Raw genomic sequence first — 12161 nt, forward strand, 5'->3', positions numbered from 1 at the left:
TTTATTTTAACTCCAAATTATATATATACAAAACTCAAACTAAATTATGAAATAGAGGAACTTTATAATAAAACATATAAAATAAAAAACATATTATAATTGGAACAATGTAGTCCATAGATTACTCACATACATAACTCAAACTAAATTACAATAAAACTCACACACTCGCACAAGTTCCTACGACTCGCCATGCAATTGCCATAAATGTTCAACAAGGTCCTTCTGGAGTTGAAAATGAATGTCTCGGTCTCTAATGCGTCCATACCTCTTAATGCATGACAGAAATTCATCATTTTGTTAATGTAACACTTGCATAGGAGGATTATCCACTCCATCAATTTGTTCATAATCCAAATTTACCACTTCATTATCATCCCGTTCATCTTCAACAATCATGTTATGGAGAATTATACATGCTTTCATGATCTTTTGGAGTGTTTCAAGATGGAAAAAGCGTGCAGGTCCACGGACAATTGCGAAACGTGCTTGAAGCACTCCAAATGCACGCTCAACATCCTTCCTATGCGCCTCTTAGGTTGCTGCAAATAATTTTCACTTAGGTCCTTGTGGAGATGGGATTGTTTTCACAAATGTTGCCCACTTTGGATATATGCCATCAGCAAGGTAATATCCCATTGTGTAGTCATGACCATTGATTGAGTAATGTATTGCAGGACCACGTCCTTCAGCAAGTTCATTAAATACATGAGACCGCTCTAACACATTAATATCATTATTTGAATAACCCAAAAAATGCATGCCATATCCAAAGATCATATGATGCTACTGCCTCCAAAACAATAGTAGGCTCACGAATATGACCACAATATTGACCTTTCCATGCAGATGGACAATTTTTCCACTTCCAATGCATGCTATGAATTGAACCTAACATACCTGGAAAACCTCGGCGTTCGCCATGAGCTAACAGTCTAGCAATGTCTTCATTGTTTGGCTTTCTTAAGTATTCCTCAGAGAAAACATCAATTACCGCAGTAACAAATTTTTTCAAACTTTCTAATGCAGTAGTTTCTCCAATCCGCACATATTCATCTAGCAAATCCCCCGATACTCCATACGCAAGCATTCTAAGTGCGGCCGGTTATCTTTTGTAATGAAGATAAACCAAGTTTGTTGGCACTATTTCTTTTTTGGACAAAGTAAGAGTCATGAGCTTCTACCTTAGATTGAATACGGAGAAAAAGAGAACGCTTCATCCGAAATCTCCTACGAAATAAATCGGGTGGATATACTGGCGTGGGAGCAAAGTAATCAAGAAAAAGCCTCTCATGGCCTGCCAAATGATTACGTCGAATAGAGCGACGACGTTTAGGTTGTGATGTTTCCATAATATGTTCTTCGATTATCTCATCCTCATCTGAGTCATCAAGAAGCAACTTGTACAACAAAGAGCGATTCATGGATGCAACCTTCAAGACAATTGAAAAACAATTATTACTATAGATGCAAGATTAAAAAGTCAAGTGACATATTGAATATAACAAATTTACGCATAAGCCACAACAAATTGAATATAACCAAAATACTATAAAATACTTTAAATTTTACTTGCTCTAATTTCTATCAAAGCATCATCAGCAACAACAACAACTCAGCAAAACAACAACAACTTGCTCTCATTTCTATCAAAGCAAAACAAGATAAACAATAAATTTAAAGGTTTACTACCAAAATACTATAAATTTTAAGGCACTACAAAATACTACCAAAATACCATAAATTTAAAAGTTTACTACCAAAATACTTAAAGGCCTACAACCAAAATACTTAAAGGCTTACATAAGCCACTACAAAATACATAAAGGCCTAAGCTACATCCAAAATACAATCAAACCCATTAATTACGTGAACTTCGTTTTGCCATGATTTCCTCTTGGAGTTGTTCATAAAAAGCTTTTTGTGCTCCGGTCAAGCCACTTGTATCTTTCATCATGATTCTCTCCTCCTCTAACATATATTGCATCTCAAATTTTTTCTTCTCAATCATGACTTTTTCCTTCTCAATCTTAAGTTTTTCTTCACTTCTATCCTTCTCAATTGTAAGTTTTTCCCTCTCAATAAGCATTTTTTCCTCTTCCAATCGAGTTGCATCCTCAATAAATTTCATTTTCTTAATCAAATATTCCCCTACATCTTTTCCGGTGGCTTTGTTCCTTCGGTTGGCTTTTTCGGCCTTCTTACCAATTGGCCTCTCAAGATTGCAACCGTCACCAAGTCCGGACCCCACAATCCCCTTCGCCCCCTTCGCCAATAGATGTTGACTCTGGAGTTGGAGGCACGGATGCTCTTGATCTTCCATTAAGATTGGCAAACTTTGGTTGGTCCTTTAACATGAGCCAACAATGCTCAAGAAGAAAGGGTTTTTGGTGTATCTCCAAAAACAAAGCCTTCGCATTGATAATCTAAAAAAATATATATATAACATGATTAGAATCTTCAAACTATTGATAAATGTGTATATTAACACTAATGCAATATAATTTATACCTGATCTTGTTCGGTTATACCACTTTTATGAAGTGCGTTAACTTTAGCCATGCACCCTGCAAACTTATTTGTCCTTTCACTGATCAATCCCCAACGACTTAACAAGGAGGTAATAGTACGTGTGTTACCGGATTTATTGTACTACGTGAAGTATTCCCAAACTTTTTGACGAAATGTAGCTTGTGTTTGTTCATTACTGCTTACGGGATCAACACTAGTATTAAGCCATGCTGACACTAAGAGTTGATCTTCCTCTACACTAAAGTTAGCGCCCCGTTTTCCTTTTGTAGAAGAGGCATTCTCAACTTCGGGTGGAGAATCGAGAAGCTGACACGGGAGTATTTTGAGATGTTCCTAAAATTTGTGAGTCACTTGCTAAATCCCCATTCATGATACCCGTGTAATATGGTAGGTCCCTACATGACTCCATGTCTCTACGTGACTACATAAAATTAGACAAAAAAAAAAAATGTAAAGTTCCTTGCACACAAAAATTTTCCAATCGAATAATTATATCAAAACTTAAAATACTTAGAATCATAACAATAGAACATGATTATGCATAAATACTTAATTTGACAGTAGCTTAATCCCACTAATAAAGAAAACCACACCACAAATTCCTGCAAATAGAAAAATCCCACAACATTCCAATACAAATATATTTTGTCTATTCATAGATGCTTTGAATCAAAAGCCCAAAAAAAAAAAAATTTTGGCTAAAATTCCCTGCACACAGACAATTCCCAATCTAAACTTAAACTCTTTATTTGAAAATAAAATTGGCTAAAGTTCCCTGCACACAGACAATTCCCAATCTAAACTTTATATCAAAACTTAAATTCTTTTTTAGTACTAGTTGATGGACAGAGATGAAATCAGTCAACCAATATTTCTCCATATAAACGTGTATTCTAGAAACTGTGTAGGATGTGGTTCTTTTTACAAACTTCATTTTGGTTCTTTTTTTAGTAATATCATGGTTATGAAATCCATATGAAATCCATAAATTCCTGCAAACAGAAAAATTCCAATCCATTTCATCACAAATACATTCAGTCCAATACATTCTATACACACAGAAAATTCCATATACACATAAAATTACCCTGCACACAGAAAATTCCCAATACATTCTGTCCAATACAAATACGTTCTGCCAATTCACAAATGTTCAACTGACTTGAATCGTACAATACAGAAAATTCCATACACACGGAAAATTACCGCACACGAAAATTCCCAAATACATTCTCGTCCCATACAAATTCGTTTTTGCCAATTCACAAATGTTCAACCGACCCGAAAGTGAAACAGAGCCGTCAATGATGGCCCGAAGAAGTCGAATACGGTGATGGCAGGTTGATCGGCGTGGGTCCGAGGCCGAGAGGGTTGATCGGCGTGGGTCTCGTTGATCGGCGGTGGAACGGTGACGTTGAAGACAGTAAGGGGCGGCGGCGGCGAGCTTGAGAAGTTGAGAGCTTCGACGGCGTGGCCGAGGTTGTCGGCGGTGAACTTGAGAGAGCCGAGACGGCGTCGGCGTGGGCTCGGCGGCGAGCTTCGAGAGCGACCGTGAAGAGAAAGTGAAGGAGAGAGTGAAATGGAGAGACTTCGGAGTGATCGAAGAGAGAAGACGGCGTCGGCGGCGGTGGCGGTGAGCTTCAGAGGTTTGTGAAGAGAAAGACGGCGTCGGCGGTGAGCTTCGAGAGGGCGGTGAGCTTCGGAGAAGGAGGCGAAATGGATGAGCTTTCGGAGTGATCGGAAGTGAGGAGGATAGTGTGAAATGAAAGCCGGGGAGCAGGGAGTCTGATAAATGTTTTTTAATCGAACCCGAATAAAATACTATTTTTTTTTTATAACTTTCAGCTACAGTGCTCATGTATTGATACATGAGCACTGTAGCGCAAAGCTAAAAAATTTTAGCTTTGCCTCCACTGCTGTGTATGGGATTTTGCGGTTTGAGTGGAGCTAAAATAGCAATATAGTTATTTAGCTCCACTGCTGTGAATGCTCTAATGGTGATGGTAGAGGAAGTGGCTGGGTTGTGAGAGTGGGTGGCGGTGGCAGTTTTTGGTGGGTCTTGCGGTGGTGCAGTTGGTGGGTGGTGGGGTTTATGGTGGTTGTGGTTGTGGTATGGGTGGTGGGTTTTTGGTGGGTGATTGGGTTTATGTGGTGGGTTTGTGGTCACATTGCTCATTTTGAACAGCAAGCCTGTTGAAGCTACACGTTGTATCTGCAGAACGCTTGGAACCTTTTTTTTTTTTTTTTTTTTTCTTTCAACAGGATACTTTGCTATAGTTGAAATTACATTTTTGTCCATAAAATTTTATCGTGCCAATGCGTGTTAAGCTTGGTGGTTTTTCGTAATTTGTGTCTGACCACAATAAGGAAAGGCCCTAAAAAAGAAAAAGAAAGGAAAAGTGAGTCCTTTCTCAGTCTACATGGTATGGCCTTTAGCCCCAACCTCAAGGCCCTTTTAAGGTTCTCTAATTCTATGCTGAGATTTTTGTCAAAACATCAAGTACGACGATGGCTCTGACTCTGGCCACAATAAGGGTCTGTTTGGATAAAATTTATTGTTAAAAATTAAAAATTAAAAATATTATAGTAAAATAATTTTTTAATGTGTAAAAATATTGTTCATTGGCCTAAAATCACTGTTTATGACTAATAAACAGTGACAGATGCGCTCAAAAAAAAAAAAAGGGTCTGATGTGGACGTGGACGTGGACGCGCAAACGCGCTATCCAAACGTCCTCTAAACCTCTGCTTATGGCCATGGCCATCAAGGGACAGATTTACGACGAGCTCAGCTGGATTTTTTTAAATATTTTTTTTTGTGTGGCTTTCTGGCTACTTTGAATTTCTGTTTTTTGTTCTTCTCGGACTTTATTTTGTCTATTTTTTTAGAAGTGAATATGTAAAACTGAGTTTTAGCATCTGGGTTCTTTTGTAACTAATGGCATTAGCCGATATGTGATGAATTTTTTAGAGGGGTTTTCAGTTTTGGGATTCTAGGCAGGTCAGAAAAACTATAGAACATTTTGGGGGGTCTTTTGGGTATGTTAAATTTTTTGAATTTTTTGGGTCACACCTCACCTGGTGCTTTGCTATTTCCATTTGGGTATATGAGAATTTTGCCTCTAGGGTCATTAATAGTTTTTATTAATTTATATGGTCTATACCCACTAACAATAGTTGTGTATTGCATTACAAAACTCACAGTGTTGAGTAACCTATCGTCTATAGATCGGATATACGTTGCAGCTTCCTCTGGGCTATATCTTTCTGCTAGCGGTGACCAGAAACTCTTCCCTTGCTGTATTGAGTAATCTGACCTCGCCTATATATATATATATATGTGTGTGTGTGTGTGTTTATATACGTATGTATGTATTTTTTTTTTTATTATAGCTTGATTTATCCAAATTTTTTATTTTTATTTTTATTTTTCAATCATCTAGATCTGAATTATTGTTGTGCTGAATGCCTCCTGACAATTAGTTTTATGGTTAATGTTGAATTGATGAATGTTGAACCTTAGATTCATGAGATGTGCCTCATAGAATTGTGGGTGGTGGGTTTGTGGTATGAGTTGTGGTATGGGTGGTTGGTTTTTGGTGGGTGGTTGGGTTTGTGTGGTGGGCGATGGTAAGTGGTTGTTCTTATTGCCAAGGTTGTCAAAATCGGGATCCTACGTAGGATCGTGGGAAGTAGGTAGGATCGGAGATCGTAGGATCGGATCGTAAATCGTAAGATCCTACCTATTTTCAGATTTTAAGCAAAAAACCTATTGATAGTGACTTTGTATGTTTTATAATTACTTAAAATATAAATCCATCCATTAAAAAAAAAATTGCATCATAAAATGTAATTTGCACGCACTACATCGTTCTTATGTCATTCTAATGAAGCAAAATATATTTAACTTTTGACATAATGTATCTAAAAAGTTCAGTACATGTTTAATTAGCAACTAAGTACCAAAATATTATCTACACATATGAAAAATGTTTTCCAAATTCTAAGTTCCAAATCCAAAATAAGTTAGGCTAGTTAGCATATAAAAACTAGCTAACTACAATTTTACAATATGTAATCTAAAAGAAAATTCTCAATCTAAGGTAAACTAGCTAATTAAATAATGAAGATCCTGTTTCATAATTTTTCAAATTTTACTTAATTTAGTTAACAAAATAGAAAAATAAAAACCTTAAAAGCTTTGTCAAAATCATATACGCAACACAACAATATGGAATTAAGCTAACAAAGTACAAATAAATGATAAACTACTAAGTACTAACTACCAAAACAAATTACCAGAAACCTTAAAGGCAGCAATGGCTCATGGCAACATTATTGAGAGGGTTGAGAGGTGCTGGGTTTTTGACTGAGTTTTTTTTTTTTTAAAACGTTAAACTTAAGTTAAGAAAGCTTAAAGGCGGTGATGGCTCACCATTAACAAATTTGAAAGATGCCGTGTTTTTGACAAAGGGCTAGTTATGGCATTTTTCACGTTTTATATTTTTGATAATATTGCAATCTCGATTGATCGAACTAGATGTCAAGCTTGAAATCGAAAATCTTATACGGTCTAGCGGGAATCAAGCTAGCAGTCAAACCGATAGAAACTTTTGTTTTTTTGCTCTAAACTTGATTCTTTCTTGATCCGAACTTGGGTCTTTGTCTTGGACTATAAAATACATCTTTAACCCACTTAAGACACACCAAAAACACTATGAATTGATTACATTTATCGTATTTGCCAACTACAAAAATATGGACTCTACAAAATGCATTTTCTTTTCTATGAAGTTAGAAACACCACTGTTGTGAGTACTAAAACTGTTATTTCTAAGGTAAAGTTCCTAAATCTAATGCTTTAATGACATTGGTTTCAATTGTGTGGTTTTATTTTTTATTTTTGGTTCTAAAATTGATATTTACTTTTTTAGGTCTTATTATTCTATGAAAAAAAATAGTTCTTCTTAACTCAATAAAAATAATCACTTCAAAATTATATAAAACATGGTTGCCTACAGATAGTGAAACACAAGTACATCATTAGATTTTATGTAACAACATTTGTGAAGGCGATACAAATAGATGATTAATTTAGCATAAGTATGTTAATATTAAAAGTGAATTGGCTTCTACAACAGTTTAAAAAAACAGGAACGGTTAAAGAAAGAAAATATTTTGTTTTTGAAAACATTAAACTTATACCATAGGTTTTTTTGAGATTTTATGTTGACATAAGGGTAAATTTGGGACTTCAATTCATTATTGGGCTTCTAAAACCTGTTGGGCTTGTGGGTTTAGGTTTACCCAAATGAATCCCACTTTAAAAAAAAAAAAAAAAAAATTCAAGCCAAATGGTAGGATCGGTAGGATCAGTAGAATCCCATACGATCCTACGATCCTATACGATTCTACACGATCCTACCTACGATCCTAACATTTTTGCGATCCTGCTACGATTTAAAACTTTTTGGTGAGGTGGGATCGTAAAATCGTGCGATTCTACGATCTGGATCGCGATTTTGACAACCATGCTTATTGCTTCCAAGAATGGAGAGAGACGGAAAGGATGAGAAAGAAAAAGAAATAGGTGATGAATAAAAAAAATTATAAATAATGAAAATTGTAATGAAGTGTTAAAAAAAATAAAATTTTTGATGTTAGGTATAATATAAAGTGAGATATTAAAATAAAAAAAAGTAGTGTTTTGAGTTGCTAAAAGTTATAATTTTTAGCATTCTTGCTAGCTTGACCATATGTATGTGTGTATACATAGATACACACACCTCTTTTTATTATTATAAATTAGACTCATCATATGCGCTTTATGTATGCAATAATTTTATTTTTTATTTATTTGTTTTTTGATTTAGTATTATAATATTTAAAATGATATATAAAAAATTGTGTGTATTTTTTCTTAAAGAAATAGATAAGGTAACATGAAATAATTTTAAAAATGAAATAAAGATAGTGTCCTAAGTTTTAAGTCGAATGGAGAAGATAAAGTAAATAACCTAAAACTTACGAACGGTAAATTACTCTTTTAATCAGATTATGTTTTTTTATTTGAAATTATTTAACAAAAAGATACGGGTATTTTAGAGAATTTAAGAATTTGTGTGAGGGTATTTTAGTACGCAAAAAGTTAAAATTCAAATTGAAAATCCTGTTATTAATAATATAGAATCTATAGATAATTCAATATTTACATCAATGAAAGAGATGAGATTTGAACTATAGTTAGAAATTCTAGGATGTGTTAGTTAAATTATAAGGCTTTTGGCCACAAGTGTACACACTCTTAGGGCATTAGCACCCAAGGATGCAAAAAAAAAAAAACTATTTTGCATCGTCAAACACCACTTTATCTACTTTACTCGGTGGCGACTCTAGGAATTTTTCTCAGGGTGTTCCTGAGTAGGCTTGCTCTGTTATAATTTTTTTTTTCTTCAGATTCTCTAGTTACAATTTTTTCTTTTTTAGATTTTAGTTCCAATTTTTTTTTTTTTAGCTTTTTCTTTTTGCTTGAAAGCAATATTATGAATACTGTTTTGGACCTTGTTTTAGTTTGTTTAGTAGAACGGAATATTTCGGTACCGATCTATTTCGATGTACTGTTTAGGGTATTTCGTGATTAATATATATTTATATTTTCTTATACAACATAAAATTATTGATCCAAATAAGTAAACCTCAAATAAAACAAATCATTTAGTTTTTCTTTTTTGACACTCAGATCATTTAGTTATTATATAACAATTACTGTTTTTGAATATTAAAACATAAAAATGTAATTAAATTATGAAAAACAACAACCAAAAATAGTACAATAATGGTGTATATATGTATATCAACCCACTGCAAAATTGCTTAACATAGGGGTTTTTTTTTTTTGTCTTTTATAATGTGTATTCACTTACTTTTAAGGGACCACAGACCACTATCCCAATTCAATGCCATGGCCCCATCCACCCCACACTAAGAGACAAGAGCTGATCAACAATTTCAACACAATTACATATTTTTATAATTACATACACTTACACAAAAAGACAAAAGCTAAACGATTTATATTGTCAAAAGATAAGTCAAAAGATAAGTCTAAGCAATTTACACAAGACTCACAACACAAGTCAGAAAGTATTGAGTATGAGATAGAGAAAAACTGAAGAGAGAGAGAGAGAGAGAGAGAGAGAGAGAGAGAGAGAGAGAGAGAGAGAGAGAGAGAGAGAGAGAGAGAGAGAGAGCAGAGTTGAGATAGGGAAAAGGAGAGAGAAGTAAATACCTTGATGTTGCCTGAGATCAGGAGTGGCGCCGCTACGACACGTTGAAGGCTAAGGTTCTTATTTCTCGATCTCGCTTTTGTCATCACCGATCTCGCTTCACTTTTGCCTTTGCCGATCTCACAATCTCCGATCTGGGCCAAGTCAATCTCTGCTCTTGCCGTCGCAGAGCTGCTCTGGGTGTTCAGTGTTGCTGGTGCTGCCTTGCTGAGTCTTTTTTTTTTTTTTTTGAGAATCGCTGCCTTGCTGATGCCGAGCCGTTGCTGCTACTGCTGAGAAGTGACTCAAGTGAGGACGTGAGGTTCTTATTAGGTTAGGAATTGGGTAATGAATTATGGGTAATGGGTATACGTATTAAGTTTATAATTTATTATTATTATTATTATTATTATTATTATTATATTTGTTGAGAATCCATGGGTTTGCTCTTTACTGGGCTTGCACTGATCAGTCTTGTATTGATTATTTTTTTTTTTTTTTTTTAGAATTCGTGGGTTTCCGTATTCAGTATATTTGGCTTTTTTTCTTGATGGGCTTGCTTGTTACAAATTTTTTTTTTTTAGATTTTAGTTCCAATTTTTTTTGGGCTTTTTTTGTTTGAAAGTAGAACAAATCATTTTTCTTTTTTTATTTGAGGGTGTTCCTAATTTTGATTAAGGGTGTTCCTGATTTTTTTTAGAGGGTAAACAAATGAAAAAAATTAATTATTATATATAATATATATTTTCAGGTCAGGGTGGTCATGGGAACACCCTGACATGAACATGGCGTCGCCCCTGACTTTACTAACTCATTTTACAATTCGCCTTACATCCCATTTTTTAATTTTACATACAACTCAATAAAATAATATAAACTACTTAATAAAATAATATAAAAAACTCATTTCTCTTTCCTATCTCATCTCTCTCTTTCCTTTCTTCCTCTGCCTTTATCTCTCCAATCTGTCCCTATCTCTCCAGCGAACTAGCAGCAACCACCACTACCCCACCACCACACACACCTTAACAACCACCACCAACAACAACAACAACAAAAAACCCACCCAAACACCAATCCGGCCACCAAAACACCAACTCACAACCACCCAAACACCAAACACCACTAATCCTACCACCCAAACACAAAACCACCACTAATTCGGCCACCCAAACACAGATTCGACCAACCCACAGCCACCTAAACTCCAAACACAAATCTGGCCAACCCACAACTAACCAAACTCCACAACCACCGATCCAGCCAACCCAAACATAGATCCGGCCACGTGGGCTTGTCCCTTGTGGAACCCAAGTGAGAGGATGAGAGAGTGGGAGGAACTCTTGAGATTTAGATTCCAGCCATGAAGGTCTTGAAAGCTATAGTTAGAGAAGAGAGGAGGTAGAGAGAAGAGAGGAGGAGAGAGAGAGAGAGAGAGAGAGAGTGAGTGATTGAAGAGTAATAAAATAATAAAAATTAATTTCCAAACCTTTGAACAGTAAGTTGTATAACTAGCAACTTAATGTAGCTAGAGGGTATAAATTTGTACATCTACGTACCCAGATGTTGTAGGTTTTTAGTGATTTGAGTTGTAAAATAGCAACTTGTGGGGTTTTACACCCCAAAACTTGTTTTCTTTTGAAAATCAAGACCAAGCCTGCAAAGAAACTTTATTAAGAACTTGGATAATCTGCAAAAACAATAGAATCAAGCTCGAATTAAGAACTTGGATAATCCACATTTTTCCTTGTAAAGCCGAAGCTTCTGCCTCCCTCATTCTTTTTTTCTTTACAGCAATTTTCCAAGTAACATTTTTAAAACAACATTTACTCCACCACTTTAATTTCACTTGTCATTTACCCACTTTATTCACCACCCCACACATAAATGTGTTGCCCTCACCTTCCCTCTAAGCCGAGGACACCATGTCATGACACCTTTCCTCATCCAACCACATCTTCTCAAAGTGCCATGGTTTGTTTTGCCTCACCAGTACCCCACAAGGATGGATTAACGTTGGCTTATGATCAGACATTCCACAATCCAAAATCACCATTTTAGTTGCCGAATAATTTTTGAACCAATCTGTGGTACCCAACACTCTATCTAAGCGTTCCCATACTGAAATTCCATTGGCAAAATTTTTTAAAATTTGCTACCCACAAACCCCAAATCCATAAGCCCACACTCATCCAAAAACATCTCTAAAATTTTTCATTTGCATATATGGTCTCAATCTCCCCCCACTTTTTTCATGAGATTTTGTAATCTCATTAAAATCACCTGCACATAACCACGGTACTAAGAACCTCCCTCTTTAATTCCTCAAAAGATTCCACGATTCCATCCTTCGTTGTGTCAATG

The 12161-nt window shown here is 35.4% G+C and overlaps 1 pseudogene; it reads right to left on the reverse strand.

The window, feature by feature from the left end:
- Nucleotides 1–300: 300 nt before the first annotated feature.
- Nucleotides 301–1424, reverse strand: LOC142624814 (uncharacterized; annotated as a pseudogene).
- Between the last annotated feature and the right edge of the window lie 10737 nt (nt 1425–12161).

The sequence above is a fragment of the Castanea sativa genome, chromosome 2, assembly GCF_040712315.1.
Source record: "Castanea sativa cultivar Marrone di Chiusa Pesio chromosome 2, ASM4071231v1".
Lineage (NCBI taxonomy): Eukaryota > Viridiplantae > Streptophyta > Magnoliopsida > Fagales > Fagaceae > Castanea > Castanea sativa.